The sequence below is a fragment of the Tachypleus tridentatus genome, unplaced genomic scaffold, assembly GCF_004210375.1.
Source record: "Tachypleus tridentatus isolate NWPU-2018 unplaced genomic scaffold, ASM421037v1 Hic_cluster_2, whole genome shotgun sequence".
NCBI lineage: Eukaryota > Metazoa > Arthropoda > Merostomata > Xiphosura > Limulidae > Tachypleus > Tachypleus tridentatus.
The window spans coordinates 15,273,486-15,287,872 of record NW_027467782.1 but is presented as its reverse complement, the minus strand read 5'-3'; positions in this window follow the sequence as shown (position 1 = coordinate 15,287,872).

Sequence of the window (14,387 nt, the reverse complement as noted above, 5' to 3'; positions counted from 1 at the left end):
TAAATTAGGGACGGCTAGCACAGATAGCCCTCGAGTAGCTTTGTGCGAAATTAAAAAACACACCAAAAAACAAACCAATGGGAGGGGTTACAAAGTTCCATGAAGATTACCCAAACACGATGGATAGAGTTTTGAGGAACGCACTAACCGAATCTAGTATCTGTTTCTTCTCTCCCTCCCTCTTCCCCCAGATCCTGTGTTCATGAAGTTTCAAACTGTGTTTATATTCTCACTCAGAAGCTATTTAAACTAAACATACCTTACGTGCACAGATACCAATGCCACGGTTTGATACCAAAAGGGTTTAGTTTTTTTGTATACAAATCATACTTATGGCTAAATATAAAATAATTAGATGTCATAGGAAAGCTTAATGAGGCTTACCTCATTAGCACAAAAGCTTAATTGACATATTGGGGTATCTGTGAATCATGAAGGGTCCTAAACTCCACAGATATTTTGTTCTAATTATATCTAACATAGGTATGAGTTTACCTTAAAAATTAAGAATAAATCTCTTATGTTTTGAAGAAGGTTTTTAATTATTGTACAATTATATGGAAATTCAAAGTATTTAAAACAAGTTGTGACTGTATTGTTCAGTCGCAGAAATATGCTAGTTCTTTCAAAGAAGTCTTGGCTTATTATTATTCAAGTAAAGACAAATTCAAACTGTTTTAAAAATATGTGACTTTTTACTAAAAGAAACGGGCCTGACATGGCCTAGCGCGTTAAGGCGTGCGCTTCGTAATCTGAGGGTCGCGGCTTCGCGCCCGAGTCGCGCCAAACATGCTCGCCCTCCCAGCCGTGGGGGCGTTATAATGTGACGGTCAATCCCACTATTCGTTGGTAAAAGAGTAACCCAAGAGTTGGTGGTGGGTGGTGATGACTAGCTGCCTTCCTTCTAGTCTTACACTACTAAATTAGGGACGGCTAGCACAGATAGCCCTCGAGTTGCTTTGTGCGAAATTCCAAAAAACAAACTTACAGAAATATTCAGAATGCTGTAGGGTATTTAAGAGCAAATCTAACACGCACGTGAACTTTCGAACCTTCCATTTAAGTGTTAAAGCGCCATCTATCCTGTGTTTGAGTTATAACCAGGGAATATGCTTGAAAATGTGTTAAAATGCTATTATCGAATCTTGCTATTTCTTTTTAATAAATGTCAATTTTGTATTCAGATCTTTTCTTACAGATTGGTCAAATATCAGACAGAAGGTCCAGTTGAAAAGACTAAGCTTCAACAAACAGTAGCAGCATGAAAATAGAGGAATAAAACCTGTATTAACTTGTGTTTAACAGTATATTAAAACTGTTTTATTGACTTATATTTTAATAAAAATAGTCTATTGTGACGTTTAAAACATTTACTTAGCAGGTACTCAGAGGTAAAAGGAATCATGTTACTAAGTTGAAAAATATATATTGTATACCGGACCACAGATCCGAGGTTCCATGATTCGAGTCCCACTGACTGTGCATACTTCTACTTCACTTACAGCGAATTTAACGGGAAAAACATTATACCACGTATTTATGCAGCGGTAGGTGCGTTAAAAAAGTGACTGTCAAGTAACATTATTGAGTTAGAGTAGCTCATGGAGTGGTGTTAACTGGCTTTTATTCTCCCTTCATTCTATCGTTTCGAAATTAGGAACGCAAGAAAACAAAGCCCGTGAGCAGCTTTAGGGAAAATTCAATAAGTAACAAACGGAGAAAAAAAATCATTGTAAATTACATGAATAGTAAACGATTGTTCCTACACACAAATAAAAACTGAAAACAGAAATATCGTCGTTTAGAGAAAACGAAATCTTAATGTGTAGATAAACAGATTTTCTTTGTTCTGATTAACGTCATTACTTTCTCTCTCTCTCTCTTTTAACAGAACACAATCAGCTGTCTTCACTCTGTTCACTTCTTGAAACGAATTCCGGGATCAGCACTACAATTTTGTTATACTGACACTGTCTATTGACATTTATATTTTTGTTACAGTGATTTCAATTTTGTTTTGTTTCTTGATAGTTTGTTTGCTAAGTTTTAACAAAATTATAGTAGAGGAAACGAATTTCCTTGTAAATCAGGTTTGTTTGTTTTAAAGTAATCAAAACATGAAGTAAAATAAAAGCAGCAATGATAAAATAAAAATTTATAAACTATGTTTTTCTTTGTAACTGTACTAGTTATCAAATAGTTTATGTAACGATAGAGATGTAACTGTACTACATATCATATAGTTTATGTACCGATATAGATGTAACTGTACTAGTTATCAAATAGTTTAAGTAACGATAAAGATGTAACTGCACTACATATCATATAGTTTATGTAACGATATAGATGTAACTGTACTACTTATCATGTAGTTTATGTAACGATATAGATGTAACTGTACTAGTTATCAATAGTTCAAGTAACGATAAAGATGTAACTGTACTACATATCATATAGTTTATGTACCGATATAGATGTAACTGTACTAGTTATCAAATAGTTTAAGTAACGATAAAGATGTAACTGTACTACATATCATATAGTTTATGTAACGATATAGATGTAACTGTACTACTTATCAAATAGTTTATGTAACGATATAGATGTAACTGTACTACTCATCAAATAGTTTATGTAACGATATAGATGTAACTGTACTACTCATCAAATAGTTTATGTAACGATATAGATGTAACGTTATGTAACTGTACATAACGTTATAGTTTATGTAACGATATATATGTAACTGTACTACGTATCATATAGTTTATGTAACGATATATATGTAACTGTACTACGTATCATATAGTTTATGTAACGATATAGATGTAACTGTACTACATATCAAATAGTTTATGTAACGATATAGATGTAACTGTACTACATATCAAATAGTTTATGTAACGATATAGATGTAACTGTACTACATATCATATAGTTTATGTAACGATATAGATGTAACTGTACTACATATCATATAGTTTATGTAACGATATAGATGTAACTGTACTACATATCATATAGTTTATGTAACGATATAGATGTAACTGTACTACATATCAAATAGTTTATGTAACGATATAGATGTAACTGTACTACTTATCAAATAGTTTATGTAACGATATAGATGTAACTGTACTACTTATCAAATAGTTTATGTAACGATATAGATGTAACTGTACTACTTATCAAATAGTTTATGTAACGATATAGATGTAACTGTACTACATATCAAATAGTTTATGTAACGATATAGATGTAACTGTACTACATATCAAATAGTTTATGTAACGATATAGATGTAACTGTACTACATATCATATAGTTTATGTAACGATATAGATGTAACTGTACTACATATCATATAGTTTATGTAACGATATAGATGTAACTGTACTACATATCATATAGTTTATGTAACGATATAGATGTAACTGTACTACATATCAAATAGTTTATGTAACGATATAGATGTAACTGTACTACTATAGATATCAAATAGTTTATGTAACGATATAGATGTAACTGTACTACTTATCAAATAGTTTATGTAACGATATAGATGTAACTGTACTACATATCAAATAGTTTATGTAACGATATATGTAACTGTACTACATATCAAATACTTTATGTAACGATATAGATGTAACTGTACTACTATCAAATAGTTTATGTAACGATATAGTTTATGTAACTGTACTACTTATCAAATAGTTTATGTAACGATATAGATGTAACTGTACTACTTATCAAATAGTTTATGTAACGATATAGATGTAACTGTACTACTTATCAAATAGTTTATGTAACGATATAGATGTAACTGTACTACTTATCAAATAGTTTATGTAACGATATAGATGTAACTGTACTACATATCAAATAGTTTATGTAACGATATAGATGTAACTGTACTACATATCATATAGTTTATGTAACGATATAGATGTAACTGTACTACATATCATATAGTTTATGTAACGATATAGATGTAACTGTACTACTTATCAAATAGTTTATGTAATAAAATAGATGAAATTCGATAAACACTCGTTTTGTACAAAACACCAGACACACTAACATATAGCTGATTGAGACAAAAGGTGATGTCGTTCAAATATTTTGTCCGAAATTCAACCCATGTTATAAATATGATTGTAAACTCGCTTATTCATTAACAAAGTACAACGTTTTTAAACTTGGAAATAGTTTTTTTGGAGGGGAAGATTGGAGGTTTTTTATACTTCTATAGGTTTATATGTACACTGTCGTACGATGTTAGGTATTTTCTTTAATATTCAAGTGAATTCCTGACACTAGATATATATCATTCAGTGAAGTTAGTGTAAACAACAGACGAAACAAGATATTATGACTGAACTTTCTAGTTGATATCGTTAGTTTAAATACCACATCAGCAAGTTTTTTGTTGCTAGGACCTTTGACCCTGAAATTACTGACTTGTTTGCGTACCGTTAACTACTGCGACTCTTGATAGTCTTTAGCGTGATGTTTGAAGTTTTTATGAAATCTATATAATCTGGGATAACTATCTATATCACGTTCTCTTTATAAACGTTTCGTCCTGAGTCCAAGTTTCATTTGTCTGCTAGAAAATAAAATGTTATGAAAGTATATGTGTAATTAATTTTTCCAAAAGGGTACCGAAGGCTGGGGTAATCTTTTTAGCCTCTCCCACCACAATGCAGCATTGTGTCGTCTGTCAATAGATCTGAAATGACATCATTTAAGAGACGCTTAACGTGAGCAACACGTGCGCATGCCATGAGTGACGAGAAAAATTACACACTCTGGAGGCTTGAACACATCATGATATTCGAGCTTCAAATTTAAGGAATGAAAATATTTGTTATTCTTAATTTTCGAGGACCCTGCATACACACACACACACACACACAAGTGTTTTAACAATATTGAAATTGAGTCATAAGAGAACAAGATACTTAATCTGAGAGATGATGTACACAATACACTGACATTATAGCACAACGAAACTAAAATTACTAAAGAGATCCAAACAAACTCTGTTGAATTCTTAAAGACGTGTTTCTTAAGTATTTGTGTTTACAAATAATGTAAATAAAATACCATCAATATCACTTTTAGTCCCACTGAATAGTGTCGGTATTTCCTGTATATTTTGCACAAAATTAATTGAGGATTTTGTTTGGGATCAGTTTTTTAAACTGGTCGCTATGATAGGCAAAAGTATAGAATAACTGATGTAACGTGTTCATCCCGTAATTAACATTTCGGTAATATTAGGACTAACGATTGGCTCGTATATCCCAACACAATTTGATTTGTTGTGACCGTTTGTAATTAAGCAAAAAGCTATACAATGGGCTATCTGTACTCTGCTAACCACGGGTATCCAAACCCGGATTCTAGCGTTGCAAATCAGCAGACGTACCTTTATGCCAGTGAATGGCCCGTTAATTTATGAATAAAGTTTTCAGATTCTTAATGATATTCAGATTTTTCTTGTATTCTCGCTCGTTAGAGGAAGTTTTTAAACGGAATAATATATTTGATTTTTTACAAACTGTGTGCTTTGTAAAAACAACAAATCTCTTATCTGTGTGAAGCCTTACAAAATTACCAAATATATATTTACGTAGTTTGCACCAAGCCAGTTATCCAGTTAAGAGATTATGAAAGTCTCCTTTGAGCTATTCGTCCATTTTTTTACAATTCTATTAGGCCTATATTTTTTTATTATTTAAAATTTCTAAAATTAATGTTTTCAAGTAACAATTTTATGTTAGAGATTGTAGAATCAGGTTGTCATATGCTAATGGACCTTTTTAAGAGCTTTAGCCTTGCAGGGCCAGATGGTTAGGACGCTCACCTTGCATTTCTGTTTACATATACAAATTACTCGACTTTCACCTTTTCTCTTTCGTACCATTTTCCAAAGAGTTTTCAAAGCTTCAAGCTAAAATTCCAACTGTTGTTGGTCGCGAGTTCGAACCAACATCCCATCAAACATGCTCGTCCTTTCAGTCTTTGGGGTGTTACAATTTGTTGGTCAATTGCGCAATTCTTTGACGATCTACCCCAAGAGCTGGCGGAAGATAGTGTTGGTGCCTTCCTTTTAGTATTTTGCTGCTAAATTACGGTATGCTAGCGCAGATGGCCTTCGTGAATTTTTGCGCAAAATTGAAAACAAATAAACCAAAGACTTTTGGTTTAGACCGGAAGGAGGCCCTGAATAACTGAAATTTTGTGACGCTACCATATTTAAGTTTGTGTTGGAAACAAATAACTTTCCAAATACTATTACATTCATATTCAGTTTAAGAAATCTCTGACTAATCCATTCGTACAGCAATCGAAATCTATTTTACAATGAACGTTAGTTGCACAGCAAGAGGAAAACAGTTCATAAATAACTAAGCTTATACAATGTTAAAACATGACCTGATTGAATAAAATATGTTAGTTCTGAATGAGATTAGGTTTAAAAAAATACGTTATTTATAGATTTGTTCATTTAATGTTTATAAGTGTATCCTTTTGTTGTTTTTCTTACTTACGTATGGATCAGAAAGTCTAAGGTTTGATCTTCGCCAACCAGTATTTGCACCTGGAAGGCTTTATCACATTGACAACCAACCCTGTATATATTCAAAGTTTTCTGGGCGCTGGGTGCTACTTATTGGTTGCCCTTTTTATGATAAACAGTTCAAAATTAGTTTTGGCTACATATAAAGCTTGAGGTGTTTAATTTGTTCTTTTATATAACGTATAACACGACGAACCGTTCTGATTGTGAAGACCAATTATAAATTAAAAGTATTTGTCGTTCTAAACTAAGATGTATGATTTGCACCCATCACTTGTTAAAGTCTGAAATAAAAATTGTTTTTTATCAATGTGCTGGTAACTATCCAACCTTAAGATATATTTTATCAACGATCGCATTTATAAAATCCATTTTTGTGAAATTCAGTGTAATAAATTGATCCAAAAAACGAAACACGTAGTTTACGTTGCCCACAGACAGTGTGTTCATGAAATATTAATAAATTAATTATTTTTTCATCAAAATCGTAAAAGTGATTTAAAAAAAATTAGATTGTTGTTGTTTTGAATTAAGCACAAAACTACACAAGGGACGATCTGTGCTCTGCCCACCACAGGTTACAAAACCCTGTTTTTAGCATGGTAAGTCCACAGACATACCACTAAGCCAATGGGTGGCGAAATTTATGTTGTAATATCGTTTAATCTTAACTTAAATCAGGAAAATATATCACAACATAAAATTTATTTATATATATATATATACACGAAACTTTTACCACATTGATTTGTTTCTAGTTGAGTACAAAATGGGCTCTCTGTGCTCTGTCCACCACGAGTATCAAAACGCCATTTTTACTGGCTTAAGACCACAAATGTATATCTTTACTACTGAGGAGAATTTGTTTTAAACTTAATTAAGATACAATACTCGAATAAAAGCGTTTATTGGAGAAACCACAAAAACCCTCATTCAAGAATGAGACAAAAGAAACAGTTTCATTTTTGTTCATGATGAGGAGAAACCCACTTAAAATAAAAATGTATTTCAGAACGGCTGGTATGGGTATTAACACTTTTATTGATAAGGAGAGAACAAATTACAGTTTAGTTCTTTAATTAAACCACTGGTCTGAATATAAAGCGTGTTTCAAAACTAAATGTATACCAAAAACAAAAGAGGGAATCATCAATAGCCGCGGAACTTTAAGAGGCACTGAAAACAAAATCTATTTTCTACCAAACTGGCAATGCACAAAACAATGAATGACAAATATAAAAAAAAATTCCTTTCCCAAGAACATGTTACATGTTGTTCTTGAATGCACTACGTATAACTGAGCTAACATGATACACATTGGTGTCTTTGGATAAAGGATTAGAGCACACGATGACATGTGATTACATACATATCTGTTCTTCTTCTAAGGAGAAGGCCACGTCATTGTGGTTGTAGACTCCCATTCAAAATCTTATTTAATTAGTATTTTATGAATGTAATTTAATAAACTTGTTACCATATTGTAGATTTTATTTCCAAGTTTAGTATTATACATTAATTTGAAATTAAATATAAAAAAGAAATGTGTCAGATGGTATGTTGAATGCAGTATTGATTCAAATTAAATGTTTCTGATGTCCGAATACAAATCTATAGTTTATAAACTTAAATGACAGATATTGAAAAGATAGAATATAAGATAAGAACCTTCTTTCCTTTTATTTTCTTTGAATTAACAAGTATCCCCACCCACTTCTATTTTTGAAAGAACTTTCTTATTACACCTACTTCACTCAATGGCATATGTATAACCAATCGAATGCTCAAAATATCCCATACTGGCTTTCAAAGCCAGTATCTGAGAAATATTATGTTTCATAGTAGGTTCTAAGCTGCGATGTAAAATGTTGGTGAGCGTGAAAAGTCGTATTTTATTAGCTCAAAGTGCAGCTTAGTTACTGAGCTTGATGGATAATAGTGGAATTCTAGTTTGTAATTAGAAGAGGTAATTGTTTTCTGTCTTTCTTTATTTACTGTTCTGTGTTTTAAGAAAAATGATTGAATTTTATGAACTCATTTGTAAACAGAGTTGTAACCGAAATTTTACTGTATTTTAGAAAACAGACTTTGCAAAGGTAGATTTATATTCTTGGGTACAGTAATGAGGGTTCACGTGCGTCACCTAATTGCAATTTTTGTAACATTGTTGTTAATCGAGTACAGATGAAATATAAATTGCATAATATATATGTGTTTAATGTGGTGAGATTTAAGCGGATCGGGCTAAAGTTTGAATTTTGTTTTATAATGCATTGTAATTTTAGAACGAAAAAACGCAGAGCCTGTATAAATTTCCAAACTAATTATAGTGGTTACGAAGTCGATCAAATCGAACAAACCCGTTCAGAGGTGTTGAAAATCTCAGTCTCAGATAAAATAGTTTTCTCTAAATACTTTTTGATAATGATTTGTAGGTTATAAATATTTTGCATGTTAAATTTTACAATTTTTTGATGCATAAAGTTACTTTTCATCTTAAAATGATAATTACTTTGCACAATGGATTGTCAAGACGCAAAGAGAAAAAAGTGAATGAGCAAATCATTCAACAAATCTTAAAAAACTTAAATTAAAAAATATGACATTTTGCATACGATATCTTTGTAATGATTACTAATTATCTACAAATCTATACCAAGCTCTAAATGGTTATGAGATCGGTCCGTGGGAGAGTTGTAGGAACATGGAATTTCCATTAGTGAGGCTGGCTAAGCATAGGAAAAAATAGTAACACAAATTACGAAATCAAATTAACACCAGGACAACGAATTGTTTGTTTGTTTTTGAATTTCGCGCAAAGCAAATCGAGAGCAATCTGCGCTAGCCGTCCCTAATTTAGCAGTGAAGGCAGCTAGTCATCACCAGCCACCGCCAACTCTTGAGCTACTATTTTACCAACGAATAGTGGGATTGACCATCACATTATAACGCCCCCACAGCTGAAAAGGCGAGCATGTTTAGTACGACTGGGATTCGAACTCGCGACCCTCGGATTACAAGTCGAACGCCTTAACACGCTTGGCCATGCCGGGCCTCCAGGACAACGAAATAACTACAGATGGAGTTGGGTCGGGAGAGAACAATCGTGAACATACAGAATTACAGATGGGAAGTCTCAAAATTAATGTTGTGATATCATTTTGTATTATGAGCTGAAGCTGAGCTATAATATTTGCAGGAAGTCATGCTATTCAGTCCGAAATTGGGAAAAGTCCTTGTGATTGCAGGCACAACTAAATGGTTACTTTCTCTCTGGTCTACATCTCGTCCTTTTTTCTGCACAAATTACGCTTCAGAAAAAAAGTGGATATGCAATTTCTAAGTTGTATCAGTTTACAATGACATGATTACAGCAAAATACTACGTGCAATGTAATATTAATTATGTCTGTCTGTTGTTTATACATATGTGAAAAGATGCGTCTGAAGTTATCAATTTCTATAACTAAATATAACACTGGAAATATTTTACTCTGCAGTTTTACATCGAGCAGTGTTAAAAATTTATTAAAACTCTTTAATTACTACATGCCATTATGTGGATTTCCTTATAAAATCTTAATAGATTTACGTATAGAGAAAAAGCTTGTTCTAAATGTTTGTACCTATGAAATATAAAAATAAGTAAACATCTGATCTATGTTTTGTTACTAAAATTTATAATAGTTTCTTTTATTAAGTATCAAATTATTTAAAAACTGTTTCTTAACTGACTATTCCGTTTCATAGGCAATACAAAACCAAGCACTCATCAAACTATTCTCACTTCACAGGAAAGCTACATTCAGAAAAATTCGAAACCTTTAAACGTAACTTATCATCACAACATTTTATTGAAGAGGAAAAAGGCCGAAAATAAAGCTGCAACAAGAGCAAGTTTGTGAGTGGGGCACCTGTTAGCCAAGCAAGGAAAACCATTTACCGATGGGGAGCTAATTAGATTATGTATGACTGAAACAGCAGAAGAAATGTGCCCAGAAAAAGCAGACTTATTTAAGGCTATTAGCCTTTCGGCAAATATAGTTGCGCTTAGAGTCGAGAACATTGGAAGCAATATTGTGTCTCAGCTGAAAGACAAGGCCAAAGAGTTCAAATGCTCTTCCATTGCCCTTTATGAGTCAAAGATGTGTCCGACACTTCACAGCTGCTGTTTTTATTCGCGGAGTCAATATTAATTTTGAAGTGACTGAAGAACTAGCTTCTATGCACTGTCTGCATGGAACAACCACAGGTGAGAACATCTTCAAAGAGGTCGAAACATCACAAACTCAGTACAACCTGGAATGTTGAAGTGTGTTACAGCAAATGATGGCAAAAATACGTGTGGTGCAGAAAAAGGTTTAATTGGGCAATTTTACAAAGCTGTTGAAGTGTGGGTTGTTCCAAGCACATTGTTCTTCACTGCACTATTCATCAGCAGGCATTTTATGTAAAATATTTGGATCTGTTACGTCTCATGAAACAAGTAGATTCAAGAGTGAATTTCATTCTCTTTCTTGGATTCAACTGTAGTCAATTCCGTGAATTTCTGGTGGAAATAGAAGCACCTTATCCCGATTGCCCCACCACACTTAGCTTTTGGAAAGTTATGTTGTGATTTTTTGATCTTAGAAATGAGATTGAAATTTTCTTAAATCAAAAGAACAGCACTCAGCAATTACTCACAAACAGTAAATGGCTTTGTAAATCAACTTTATCTGATGGATTGACCGTGTATCTGAATTAATTCCATCTTAAATTACAAGGTGAAACCGCGCTTCTCTGTGATATATACACCGAGATGAAAGCATTTCGGCAAAAACTAATTATTGTTGAGTCCCGGTTGATGAGGTGTTGCTTTACACATTTGCTTCAACCAAGAAGCAGGATCCCCATTCAAGTTCAAACAAGAAGCAGGATCCCCATTCAAGTTCAAACAAGAAGCAGGATCCCCATTCAAGTTTGCCACAAATATCTTTTGTAACCTGAAACTATAGTTCAAGAAGCGTTTTTCTGACCTTGATGCGAGTGTAACAGAAATGAAGAGTTACAACCATCTATTGTGTTATTGATTAACTGCCACCTGAAGTGACTGATCTACAATCTAACGACATGATGAAAGACAAATACAAAGAAGGGAAACTGACAGAGTTCTATAAATGCTTTCCAAGTGATCAATGTTCATTTAAAAATCTTTGCTGCTGAATTCATTTCAGTTTTTGACACAACCTATATTTGTGATAATACGTTTTCAAAGATGAAGTTCGTGACATCTAGTTAAGATCAACCTTATCTGATGAGCATTTGTAGTTACTTTTGATGAAAGGAAGCTACTTTTTAACCTCAAGTAAGTGTAAGTTTGTCGGAAAAACACTAGTTTCATGCTTTTCACCAATGATAAAGAAAAAATTTTACATTGTAGGTATTTTCAATATGTGCTGTTGTGAGAAATAAGTTAGTGATGATGTATTCTGATCGTGTATACATCTCTACTTCATTTTAACACGCGAAGCTTTATAAAATCTACCTTCCCGCTCTTGTCCAGAAAGGTTTGGATACCTCTGTACAAGTTTACAAAAAATATGTTAGGAGGAGCCATTGAAGCAATCATTTAATGTTCTTACCATCGTTTTCACTATCTATGTTCGTCCTGACAACAAGATTTGATGTTATGTAGCACGAAGTATCTGTCCAGAAAGCACTCAAATTTCTGTCTCAGTTATATTTCTCAGGAAAGCAACGGATGAAGGGTTATGATGCTAGACGTTTATCTTAATATACTCGTAACTAATGAACAGCAGGAGTGGGGTGAGGGGAAAATGTTGGAAAGCCTATGTAAGTAATATTATTATTGGATGGTGGATATAAGATAAATCATTGTCCAATATAAATATAATTTCGTGGACAGTTATCAGTTGATGCATTTTTCGTTTGATGTTATGTCAACTTCATCCAGTCACTGGGTGTGTCAATGAATCTTCGAGAATGTTCAATCCTTAAAGAAAACGTTAGCAGTGAAACTACAATGTCATTGATCTATAGGAATTTGTAATGACTTGTATGACATAATAAGTGATACAACTGACCTTGAAGAACGGAATTGTTCTCATCTCTCTTTAAGATGCATCATGACCAATTTTCATCAACTGTATCATATACCATGAATTCCATTACAAACGTGTTTTTTTTTTTCTGGATTGTTTTCTAGCTCCTAAAGAAGCCGGATGGAATAATAAAGTACAGATGTAGGATAATGCACGAAACATTCACATAGTTCAACGTTCTGCATCTCGATCATAGGATTAATTCTGCAGCAGGAGTTCAAGTCCTCATTGCTGTTCGGTGATGTTTAAGGGTGACCTTACCTCACACAGTTAACTATAATTCTTTGTGAATCTTCTTATGAATCTACTGACAGCAACAACTTTTTGTGTGCTTCCTGTGTCTGTCTGTTATCTTGAGCTACGTAGGCGCAGCTGTTCCCAAGTTATCATTTTTTTACATTACTCGGTTTTATTCAGCGATGGTTGTAAAAACGCGAGTGTTTGTTTTTCTAAATAGAATTGTTTTTTTCTTCATTTTCATTTCCGGATTATGTTTCTGCAGTAAGTAATATATGTAATGTTCTAGATGTTTTTCTTTTTATTGCATCTGAAAATAATTTTAACATCTTATAAATCTAACAAATGAAAGAGGACTTTTTATATTTATTGTCAGAATTTAGGCTCTCTTTCTCTTAAATATTAATTCTTCCCTGAATTCAGTGTCTTCTACTGTGTGTGTGTCGTTGTTCTTTTAATTTCGCACAAGGTTACACCAGGGTTACCAGCACTAGCCGTCCCTAATTGAGCAGTGTAACACTATAGGGAAGGCAACTAGTCATCGCCACCCACTGTCAAGTATTAGACTACTTCTTTTACAAACGAATTGTCGCTACATTATAACGCAGCTACGGCTGGTGCGACATCTATAAATCTATTCATTTACAATACTAAAATTGGGTATTAGAATCCCGCGGAAGACACAGCAGATATTCCAATGTGGCTTTGCTTAAAACACACTTGTCAGCCCAATTTTGTACGTTTATTCAGTATACAAAATTGGTTGAAGAAATTATAAAACTACATTGATTATATGTCAAATCTGTATATATCTTTTGTACGTATGTGTATATTTTGGATAAAGAGTGAAACTGACGCCCATGAAAAAACAAAACAAATTGAGAACCGGTGTTTATACATCATCAAATAAAACGCAAACACGTTTTACACGATCTTTGGTGATAACTAAGTTAAGTGTAATAATTGTTTTATTAACTAAATATTTTTACTATTAATATTTTTTGATATCTTGTTTCTTAATATCATTTCTATACTGCGGCTTGATCTTCGATATTTATAGTATATTTCGTTGTTACTTGTGCTTCCTGTGTTCTGGTAATTGTTGTTCAGGAACGTCTGAGTAAAATTTGTTGAAAATCCTTTGTTTTATGAAAATCATAAATCATTATTGTTACCAGAGTTTTGATGTTTTCAACTACATGTTACGTGTAACAAGCAAGCATTTCAAACGAGTGTTAACTTAAAACTAAAGCATTTAATCACATATGAATGTGTATTTAGTTTACCTTCCTATAGTAACTTTGTAACAGCCACAAGCTTCATTATGCAAGGGAAGTTTTAAGGTGTCATATATGTATTTAACTTATCAGTGTAGCTTAATGGCTATTTTATTATTTATGTCTCTTTTCTCGTTTTTAATCTTTTCCTGTACAGATACAGTGGCGACAAAGATTT